The following is a 10,611-nucleotide window of genomic DNA, read 5'->3' as shown; positions in this document are numbered from 1 at the left end:
GCGGGGCGGGCGCGGCGCAGCGGCATCGGCCGGCGAGGCGGCGGGGAGCGGAGGCGCTGTCCGGTGGGTCGCGGCGGGCAGCGCGGGTGGGCCGGGCCGGGCCGCCGTGGCGGGGAGCGGCGCCGCGCCTCTGGTACAGGTGGCGGGGAGGGGATGGGAGGGTTTAGATGGGGTGGGGGCGGCGGCGGCGGCGGTGGCGGTGGGAGGGGGGCGGCGGGGAGCGGCGCTGTGAGAGAAGGGGCACCAGCCTGGAACATGGCGGAGGAGGAACCGGGAGCCGCCGCTGCGTCCGGCCTCGGGCACGGGGGGACCCGGCGGGGGTGGGGGTTGCAGGGCGGCGAGGGGCAGCTGCCGCGGCCCGGCCCGGGGCCCGGCCCTGCCTTTCGCCGCCGCCCCCCGCCCGCCGGTCCCCAGAGCAGAAGTTGGAGCGGAAGCGGAAAGTTGTAACCCCGCGGGTCGGGGCCGCGACGTGGGGCCCGGGCGGCCGCGGGGAGGGGCGGGTGACGCCCGGCTCGGCCCTGCCGCGGGCGGGGAAGGGGACGGTCCCCGGCGGCCGCCGGCGTTGTCAGCGGGAAGTCCGAGCCGAGCCCCACCTAGTCCGGCCGCCGGGAGAAGCCGCTCGCTCTTTCCGGCCGGTGTGTGCGGGCGGGGCGGGGGGGTCCGGGCGGGCAGCCCGCAGGGATTGTGCCGGGGGTGGCCATGGAGCAGGAGAAGCGGGCAGCGCCCTGGCCAGCGAGCTTCTCTCTGGCTTATCACAAAATGAAAAGGGGATGACAGGGATGTTTGTCTCGTCTAAGCACCCCACCACCACTCATGTCAAACCAAATGGAAGAATTTGACTGACACTTCCTGCGCCAAACCCGTCAGATGGACCTGAGATCCTTGTACCCTTCTGTTCGTGTTTGTGAAGGAGCGGTGGAAGGAAACCAAAGTTTACAGAGAGGAAAATAAAATCAAATCCAACTGTTTTCGCACTGGCCCCAGATTACAAAAGAGGATAAGAAACCAAGGTTTTCTGCGAAAAAACAACAGTGTGCTCTTACTCCCATTTCCATCTTAAAGGGATGGGTTGTGCTGCTCAGGGTAAAGGAAACAAAAAAAAGAAAGTCTCTTCCTGTACTGTTTCGGGGTATGGTAGTAAGGTGAAACAGTTCCAAGAGAGAGGGTGTGTCAGAGATGCCCAGCTTGAAAAACACACAGGTCGCGTGTGTGGTTTTGCATTTACATGTTTTGATTAGTGTAATTTGTAATTTTCAGCATATAACAACTACATCTTACCCAAGTGTGAGATGTGTAGACGGTGTTTGACAAAGACTTTCCAGTAATCTTTGACAGTAAAGTATACATCGAAATTACTGTTATAAAAAAGGAGACAAGAAACACTCTTCTTTTTCATTAAAAGGAAAAAAACAATTGCATTGCCTTAAAGAACAGCCACTCAAAAATAAATATATTTCCCTTTGGAAAGAGTTTCTTTTCACCTCTATGGAAAACTTTAAACATTAGTCAGATTATTACCTTTTGGATGACTTGCCTCTGTATTAAAATCGCAAGCTTTTGTGAGGAAAAAAACCAACCAAACTTGCTACAGTCGAGTATTTTCACTTTCTTTATTCATTACACCTTTTTTTACTCTCACTGAAAGTCTGTCCTGTAGACTTCATTCCAGATAAAAATGAGCTAAGTGAGTAGTGGGGGTTACCTTGTCTGTTCACAATGAAGGCTTTGCAAAAATAAACTTTCTAACTAATTAGATGCAGTGTTTTATTTCCTTGGTACCTTTATGTTTTCAGGCATGCTTCTTGTAGCGGTGTGAACTACTTCAGTTTTAACTTAGAGCTGTAGTGCAAGATTCTGTTACTATCTGTACCCATGTAACTGAGTTTTGAGTTGCACTGTGCAATATAAGTGCCGTGTATCTTTTTTGCAGCAAAGATGATCATACTTGGAGCACCTGTCTGCCTGGGGGTGAAATAATCTGCAAAACAGAGTTGAAAGACTATAAGTGTAAAACCAGAACTTGTATACAGGGGGACAAGAAACCCTGGTAGTTTTTTTTTTTTTAACTCTCTGTACCTGTGCGTCATGCTTCTATTACTATATGCTTGCACCAGATAAGTTTTCTGAGTGGAATTAAAATTGTGCTATTTTGTTCCAAAGCTCTGCTGTAGGACAGTTCATCAAAAATAAATCTGAAGTGAGGCATGACAGTTCTTTTTGTGCTGTGCCAGTTTTGCACAGTAAAACTGACTGTCTTTTTAATTGAGAGCCTTTCTGGAGCAGAGGCAAACAGATGGGAATCTAGGTGAGGGCCTACAAAAGGAGAAAGAAATTGCTCGTATGGCGAGGAACGGAGTATGCTGAAGACTCCACTGTAGCTTGTGATCTAACAGTTAGTAAATGTGACAGGGAACTAAAATAAACAGTTGTCCACTTATCATCTGGGATGTGGGAAGTGCAAGAGTCACAGAAGTACTTGAGTACTTGATGCTTACTGCTACAGTGCCAATCCTGTCATCCGCAGAGCTCTGCTGGCTGCTCGGGGTTAGGTATAGAGAGGTGCTTTTAAGGATAAGAATATCTTAGAGATAAAAACAGGCACTCTCTTGACCTTGGGTGTATACTAAGAGGGTAGGTGGATCCTTTATGAATTGGTTGGTCTAAGTAATGCTTAGATGACTTTCAGATACTCTACTGACATTTGTGTGTTCTTCAGGTTAGGCTCAAGTTGTTGTGAGTTTTAATCAAAATTGCTCTCTTAGTAAACAGATCACTAAGCATACCTTGTGCAACAGAAGTTCATGTTTAGCTTGTGGTTGCAAATGCTGCCATTCCTTTACCTCAGAACAAATCCAAAAGCAGACCGAAGTGCACTGTGTGATGTCAGTGTGCTGAATCCCTGCTGAGTTGGGGCAGGCTTCTGCTGTGTTCTGTAGCATCTAGGTCAGGTAGAGGGATATTTTAGACAGCCTTCTTGTTCAGAGAGATTAAAGGAGTATCTACAGTAACTACACCTTTATATTTGAAGGCAAACTTTGTTTTCCTGCTCAGATAATCATTAAGACGGTCTGTTTCTATTCTTCTTGCATAGACCAGGGAAAAAAAGAAGTGTTTTTGTACTCAAATGCCATTAATAGGAGATTTGTTTTCAAGTTGACTTGAGTTTTCAAAGTTGTTTAACAGGTGACTGTAGTAGAGCTTTAGTATCTCAGAGCATGTAATGTATGGCTTTCTCCTTAGGGCCTGTCAGCTGAGTGAGACAGGCGTAGTAGAAGCCGTACTTTGATGAAACTATGGCAGTTTACTTGTAGTAGGCAAACACTATATGGAGAAAGTCAAAGACTTGTCAGCTGGTACAAACTGTTTCTTCATGGAGCAGTTGAATGAGGTTACCTTCAAAAGCAGCAGAAGGTTCTTTCTTGAAACTCATCTGTGAAGCTTTAGAATGCCTAAAGAAACACTGGACAACTAAAAGTGATAAAGGTTTTTTTATTTTTATGTGTCTGCCTATGCATGCTGTTGTGAGCTCCTGACAACTGCATGTTCTCTCTTCTAGCAGCAAGGAAAGGGAGGAAGACTGTAAACATCAGGTTAGAAATCTACCTGTGAAGCAACTTTTGAAATATAAAATGATTTGGGGGCCCTCTAGCTATTCAGGATGCTCTTTTTTCAAGAATAGTGTTTTAACAGTGATTTTTACTACTGAAGCAATAGAGTGAAAGTCACTATAAGACCCTAGAGGACCATGTGTTGCAGAGTTAAAGGAACTTTGTAGAGGTGAACCAGGAAGAAGAAGAGACATTTGGCAATATCTTGTACACTGTCCCAGTCAGCTCTCCAGTTATTAATCTAAGGAATTGACGTTATTTGAAGTAAATCCCTGCTATGCAGCTACAAAAAGAGACTGCCAATTCAGCCCACGTGGTTAGTTCATTCCTGGCCAAGGGAGGAAGGCCAGACCATAGTGCAGGAGTAGGACAGCCTAGCCCTTCTAATGGATTGGTGTTTGCATCTTGTGGCAGACAAGCAGCATCTCGTGTTTCTCTCCCATTTGAGATTCTCTTCAGGAAATCTGTACTTTCTTAGATCACTTGGTATCATTCCTGCAGCTGTTGCAACACAGGAGGGTGTGCTAAATCTGAATGACTTGACCAGGTCTTCTGTAAAAAGGATATTGTATGCCACTGTTACTCATTCATGAAATAATTTTAAATGTAACTCTAACTGTAGAGCTGTGAGAAACTTTATGTCATTAAATTTTCTGACAGTATTGAACTGGAACGGGAGAACAGGTTATTTTCATAACTGAGGACAAACTTAAAACAGGGATCCATAATTAAAATTCTTTTTCATAGAAAGAGAATGTACTCTTTGCATCAAGATTTGTTGACATCAAAGTGAATGTTAGTCTTACTTGCTTTAATTGTAGCAGTTACTATTAAGTCAGTTAGTACCTGATTTTGGTAGGTAATCCAAATAATGTATGTTGTCTAGCCTCGTCTTCAGTTAATCTGAAATAATTTGTGAACACAGATAGTCCCTGCAACTGTTTTTGTTTCTCTGCATTAGTTGTCTTAGCTTTTGAAGTCTTGTCCTATTTTTTTCCACTTGCAGTCTCTGTTTCTGCAACCTAACCAGTTGTGCTTCACTTTTTTTCTATGTTTGCAGTGGAGTCTGAAGTAAAGTTTCTTAAAAACATGCTTTGTATATCAGGAAGAAGAAAAAAAAGTATGACCACATCTGTGTTAAAAGTGAACGTCAGATACTTCTGAGTTACTTGTGTGGAGTTCCAGAGGGGAGGGGTACAGGAGACAGAAGGAGGACCCGTGTGTTACTATAAGTGGCACTTCAGCACTACTGAAATACAAGTGTTTTTGGTAGTTGCAGGGTCAGACCAACTACTTTGATTTTTCTAGAGGTTTGGTGTACGGTCAGTATTTTTTGAGATGAAGCTGGGAAGCTGAACAGTAGCTGGACTACATCAGAACCCAGACAATAGTGATAGGTAAGTTGTGCAATTGTACAGTCCTTGCTTGCAGTTAATCAAACTTCTAGAACACCTGGTCTAATACTTGCCCAGAAAGTGATTTGTTAGAAGACTAGAGGAAAGTTGCAAAGTATATTATTTTTTCTGAATGTGGAGAAAGGTAAACTGAAATGGGGAAAGGAAGTAATATCTTAAGTGGAAGTTACCTAAAAATCTTACTTTCTGCAATACAGTATTTAGGACTAGATTTATTTATTTATTTATAAGGTGACATTTACAGTTGAGACTGAGTTGTAAATGCCAGGCTAGATGGGGCCCTGAGCAACCTGATCTAGGGGTGGTATCCCTTCCCATGGCCAGTGGAACTACATCATCTTTTAGATCCCTTCCAATCCAAGCCTTTCTGTGTGTATGGCTGTGTGTCCAGGCTTGCCTGGGGGCAGCCCAACAGCATAGTGTGCACGAACCTCTTTTATTAATCTTGCAATTTGTTAGATTGTTAGAGGTTGTAAGATGCAGTCAGTAACCCTCCTGTGGTCTTTCACTCCAAAGCTACTTACAAGGTAACATTCTGAAAGCTTGATATACAAGATGACCCATAAACATAGTCTACTTGGCTTCATGTGATTTACTTTTGCATCTAATATTGCTGAAGGATTTTCTTTGGGTAGGGAGAGTGTATAAATTAATATGTCATGCAAAATCTGACTCTTACACTTAACTCTAACTTCTAGAGTTATCCTTATTCATACTAACTATATAAATATGTATCATACTGTCTTTCTGTGACCCTTCTGACTTGTTTAAAATGGAGATTTGGTGGGCAGTAGGCATACTTTCAGTGTGGTGATTTTACTCCCATTCAGGGAATGGTCCTTTTGTTGTTTGCTGTCTATTGTTTTTGTTGTTAGAAGCGTACAGAAAATGCAATATCCTTTCATGGGTTTTATGGTGAGCAGCATCAGAAATGAGTTCATAGCAAGTGTGAACTCACCTTCAGAATTCTCACAAATATAATACCAATCCAGAGATTAATTTCTAAGGTAGTTTTATATTAACAAATACATAGTTTGAGATGCCTTGGACTTGTGTTCTTTGTGGGCTGTGAAATGTTGTGTTCAAAAATCCAACCTCAACTGACATTAGTTATTTGAGAATGTACCATGATTCTAGAAAGTGCCAAATTGTCATCTTAGGACTTGGTGGAATCTAAGAGACTGTAGTAGTCCTGTGGCATCAAGATGGAACACTGGAAGAGGCAAGAATAGCTGACCATCATGCTGGAGGATATCACTCTTCCATTTTTCTGGTGTATCTTTTTTCACTTAGTAGCAGATTAGATGAGATCTCACCAGAGACGAGACACACTGGCACTTAATCATCGTGAGCATTGAGTAAGTTTGGAGGCCATTAGAGAAGTCTGTGATACTATAATAAACAGGCATTCATAACTAATTTTTTAACTGGATGCTTGGTCTTGAAACATTCTTACATTTAGTGTACAATATTCTACTTGCTTTTTATATCTGAATACTAGAAAGGGAAACAAGCATTTCTGAATTATAGCTATGTTATACCTGTGATCATTGTATGTTCTTATTTTATTCTTACCTTTTCACCTTTCTTTATATTTAAGCAAGTCCATGGCTTATATTTTTGATGATCCTCTTTTGTTTTGTTTTGGGTTTTTTCTGATCTCCCTAAACCATTTACTTCAGGAAATGCCCAAAGCTAAGTCGAGGTTCAACCAGAGATCTGCATAGAAAACTTAAGTGTGGTAGCTGAAGTTCTGCAAAGACAGAGTAGCTGAAAAGGAGGTTTTACGATTAAGTGCTTTAGGCCACTGTGTGTGCTTGTGTTTGGCATCCTTTTGATCTGTGTGTTGCTTTTCATCAAACTCTGAAGAGTAATCTCAGAAGAAAAGTGCTGTATCAATGTGAGTAGGAATTAGAGTGAGAAATAAGAATATTTCACATGAAGCCTGGAATGAAAAGATCAAATAGGTTATACAGTTTTATTCCTGAAGAACAAAGAATATTGATGCTACCTCTTCCTTTTCTGCTAGAAATCTGAATCCTGTTTAGCCAGGAAGCAACAGTGAGGAAGCAACATTAAGTGCATGTTAGTTTGAACTTAGTTTAACTGCAGTAACCAATATTTTGAACAATATGGAGTCTTGCTAACTAGTCCTGGTTCTAGCCGGAGGCACAATCTTAAGATGCAGTTTCCAAAAATGTTTTTCAAAGGCAAATATGTCAACTTGAAAATATTTGTATTTACGAGTAATGCAATTCTTCCATTACTTAATTTTATTGTGAGGCTACTTTTTAAATGAAATTTGGTGCTATAAGTTTCACAGAGGAAAACTGAAGTGTCTTTTCCAAGCTGAATGCTGAATCTGCTGTGACAGTAGAAGTGAAAATAAGGAATGTTCACAGGCTTGCCAACAGAAGGTTGAAGTCACAGATCACAAGAACCTAAACAGAGTGTGCATTGGGTAAATGCAAGCACCCTAAGCAATGTGAAAATAAAAGACTGGTTTCCTGAAGGATAAACTTGCTTCACTGGAACAGTCAATGTAGACTAAAAGTTCATTCCTCTACTTGGGCTTTGCCCGAAATATAGATTGTTTTGAGATGCATGTATTTAACTTGCTGAAGGATATAGTGGTAATGCTTTTCCAAAGGCTGTGGTGATTGTCATAACCTGAATAATTGGTGATTCTTAGAAGACCGGACATGCTGATTTGTATTTAGAAAGTTCTTCCCATCCAAACCTCTAGAGCCAATTTTAAATTTCAGTATACTTTGGACATCTTCTGTTACCTTATCAGTGTGTTTGATTTGTGTTGTGGGTTGACCCTGGCTGGACACCAGGTGCTCACCAAAGCTGCTCTATCACTCCCCTCCTCAACTAGACAAGGGAGAAAAAAATGTCACAGAATATGCTGAGTTGGAAGGGACCCTCAAGGATCTTAGAATCCAGCTCTTAGCCCTGCACAGGACCATTCCCAGGAGTCACACCGTGTCCCCAAGAGTATCATCCAAATGCTTCTTGAACTCTGTCAGGGTTGGTGCTGTGACCACTTCCTTGGGGAGCCTGTTCCAGCACCCAGCCACCCTCTGGGTGAAGAACCTTTTTCTGATATCCAGCCTGAACTTCCCCTGACGCAACTTCAGGCCATTCCCTCGGGTGCTGTCATTGGTCACCACAGAGAAGAGATCAGTGTCTGCCCCTCCTCTTCCCCTCACAATGAAGTTGTAGACTGCAGTGAGGTCTCCCCTCAGTCTCCTCCAGGCTGAACAGACCAGGCGACCTCAGCTGCTCCTCACACAGCTTCCCCTCAAGGCCCTTGAGGGGAAACCATCCTTGGTGCCCTCCTTTGGATGCTTTCTAATATAGTGCAAGACCTGTGCATCAAGTTAAGGACAGGGAGGGATCACTTGCCAGTTATCGTCAAAGGATAAAACAGATTTAGCTTTGGGAAAGCAATTTAATTTATTGCCAGTCATATCAGAGTAGGATAACGAGAAATAAGACCAAATCTTAAAAACACCTTCCACTCCCTCCTCCCTCTTCTGAGACTTAACTTCACTCCTACATTTTCTACCACCTCTCCCCCAGCGATGCAGGGGGATGGTGAATCAGGGCTACGGTCAGTTCATCACTTGTTGTCTCTGCTGCTGCTTCTTCCTCAGAGGGAGGACTCCTCACACTCTTGCCCTGCTCCAGCATGGGGTCCCTCCCATGGGAGACAGACCTTCACAAACTTCTTCAACATGAGTCCCTTCTGGGGGTACAGCCTTTCTGGAACAGAGTGCTCTAGCACCTGATTTCCATAAGGTCACAACCTCCTTTGGGTATCTCCCTACTCTGGCCTGGAGCGCTCCTGGCTGCAGGTGGATCTCTGCTTCACCGTGGACCTCCATGGGCTGCAGGGAGACCGGTGCATCATGGGCTTCAGGGGAATCTGCTCTGGTGCCTGGAGCACCTCCTCCTGCTCCTTCTTCACTGACCTTGGTGTCTGCAGAGTGCAGACATATGCTCTTGCATATTCTCACTCCTCTCTCTGCTGTTGCTCTTCCCCCAGCAGTTTTTTTCCCCTCTTAAATCTGTTATCCCAGAGGTGCTACCACTGGGACCTTGCTGTTGACCTGCAGTAGGTGCATCTTGGAGACATCTGGCATTGGCTGTCAGATATGGGGAATGCTTCTGGTAGCTTCTCACAGAAGCCACCCATATAGCAATGCTACTACCCAAACCTTGCCATGCAAGCCCAATACAATTTGACTTAAAGCAAAGTGAGTCTTAAGGTATGACAGGTTTCTTCAGTAAATGGCAAGCTTTGAAGATGCAGAGGAATCAAAAAGTATGATCTAAACATGAAATAGAGTGATCTTAAGTTTCAAATAGAATCTTGTGGAGACCTGATTAAACAAGTTTAACTCTCATTAATTCAGTAACTCTCTACTAAAGATCTAGTCCATGTAGTAGAAAGGGGTGTGGGGATGACTGTGATTCAAATTCATTTGGTTAAAATTATTCATTTTTTTGTGTAGGTGTCCTCATGTCTATGAGCTCAGGCTTGCAAGTGTGAATTTTTTACCTTTGGGTTTATGCTCCTAACTGTCAGATTTTTCCCCTCTCTTGGAAATTCCTGACCCATTAAATGAGGCTTCTGGAGGGCTAAGATGCATCAACTGCTCACAAAGCAGATGTGGAACTATGGCAGTTCACAGGTTTGCATACTAAGATTAGCAGGCATTTGTTTTAGTGTGGATTGTTAGTTTGGTTTTGGGGTTGGGGGTTTTTTGGGGGGGGGGGGGGGGGCCCCGGGGGGGGGGGATATTTTTAGTAGATGGGGTTTTTGTGGGGTTTAGCTTTTTTGGTTGATTGGATTGTGTTTGGTTTGTGTTTTGTTTTGGTTTTTTTTAAGTATGCTCTTCTGAAGCTTGTGACAATTTAGCAGTTGCCTCAGGAACAGCCAAGTTGTCTGTGCATCTCCATGTGGGCAGAGGTGTGAAGGTCAACTGCAGTTGTCATCTCCTAGTTAAGGTATGCTTGTGAATTGGACATTGTCTGAGGAGCAACCATCCCTAGGTACAAGATGCTACTGCCTCACTGCCAGAACAAGAGGATGTTCTGCCCAAGTTTCACCCACTTCAGTTAGGCACTTCAGACCTTTTACAAACTCTTGTCCATCAGTGGATTCAGCTAACGAAGTTAATTGTGAAAAGAGGCAGTTAAGGTTGCACCTTCTCTACTGCAGAGTTTGCAAAACTGTGTGGCAGAAGATGATGGTTGTTGCTGGGTATTGGTGTATGCCTTTTTCAGCTTACCCTCAGGACGGATGTCTGAGGCTATAACGAAAGAACTGTTTGTGAAGTCAGGTATACTTTGGGTGACTTTGAGTGACATTTGCTGCTCATGTTCAAATACCATGTTTCTATTAGGGAAGTATCAATTGAGAGGTCAAAAAAAAACGAGTTAAAATTACTTGGGACATTGCTGGTATGGTTCATTTATCATGGAAGAGCTAATTTTATTCCTGTTAATGAATGCTAGTAGCGAGAATTCTCAATTTGCATAGAATCAGTGTCTTTTCAACAGATAAAACTCCTAAT

The 10,611-nt window shown here is 43.4% G+C and overlaps 1 protein-coding gene across 1 annotated transcript in view; it reads left to right on the top strand.

The window, feature by feature from the left end:
- The first annotated feature begins 6 nt into the window (after window positions 1-6).
- RAP1B (RAP1B, member of RAS oncogene family) overlaps window positions 7-10,611 on the top strand; it is a 32,891-nt gene continuing 22,286 nt past the window's right edge. Inside the window, exon 1 of the mRNA XM_027659774.1 lies at window positions 7-63. The gene's annotated coding sequence lies outside the window, so the exon portion shown is untranslated. The remainder of the gene's footprint in view (window positions 64-10,611) is intronic.

Source organism: Corapipo altera, unplaced genomic scaffold (genome assembly GCF_003945725.1).
Source record: "Corapipo altera isolate COAL_440 unplaced genomic scaffold, ASM394572v1 1, whole genome shotgun sequence".
In the NCBI taxonomy this organism is placed as follows: domain Eukaryota; kingdom Metazoa; phylum Chordata; class Aves; order Passeriformes; family Pipridae; genus Corapipo; species Corapipo altera.
This window is presented reverse-complemented; position numbering and strand designations above follow the sequence as displayed.